We start from the raw sequence: 1,045 nt of genomic DNA on the forward strand, positions 1-1,045 counted from the left end.
GTACAGAAAGAACCAATTGACATGGATTGGGATGGGGATGTGGAGAGAGAAAAAAAAGTAGTTACTTTTAAGGGGTTAATGAAAGTTAATCCTATGATTTGAGAAAAGTAGCTTTCTTTAACAGACACAGGATTCGCTATTGGGAAAGATTGGTTGCCAGAACTGCACAGACCAGTCAAGATATAAATGAGGTCTGCCTGAGCTTGAGATGGGCTTTGGAGACAGACAAAAATGGTTTCTTATGAGTGGGCTGTTTTAATGACTCATTGGGTGTGGAGATTTACAGCTGCTTATGTTTTTAGAGCGTTTATTCAAGGTTGGTCCGTTAACATTCATTTCTCTAGGCTGATTTTTTTTTTTTAAGAGCAAATTTAGTATCTGTCATTTGCAGGGCTATTAATTTGATGATTCAGTGTTCCTTCTCACTTATTTGGGTGTTTCCTGTTTTTTTGTGTGTGAGTTTTCTCTAATCACTTAAGATCTTTAGCTGGTTTCATTAATTTAGCTTCTCCTGAAAACCTTTGCTGGTTGTGGAACCACTGTTTTCTCAGGGTTGGAAGGGACTGTAATAGTCTTCTAATCCAGCTGTCAATTCGACGCTTTAATCTCCTGTATTATACTTTTCTATTTCAGATTTAAATAATTGATGTCTTGATTTTTGGTAGTTTTTGGATTTACCAAGAAGTAGAATTCAAGGGTTGTGTGATAATATAGCAGTCTTAGACCCAGCAGTTTTTTTGGAGATAAGCAATTGGTCATACTTTGGGGTAGCTGAGGGCCAGCTGTTTATCAGATGTTGAATGTTGGCACCATTCAGTGGCCCCTATTACAGGGTTCTCTGACCCCTGGCTTTAAACCCTGAGCTGGGGGTGGGAGTGTAACCGGACTTAGGACCTGGATTCTAGGGCCAGGCTAAACCTTGGACTCTCATATTCCTAAGGGTTTCTCCATGGTTCTGATCTGTTCACAGGCAGGGAGAGGGTGTTGGTCGTTGGTGGTTTAGAATCAACCTCTTTGCTTCCAAAGCTATCTGTATGTACAGGAG

This window comes from Pteropus alecto, unplaced genomic scaffold (assembly GCF_000325575.1).
Source record: "Pteropus alecto unplaced genomic scaffold, ASM32557v1 scaffold111, whole genome shotgun sequence".
NCBI lineage: Eukaryota > Metazoa > Chordata > Mammalia > Chiroptera > Pteropodidae > Pteropus > Pteropus alecto.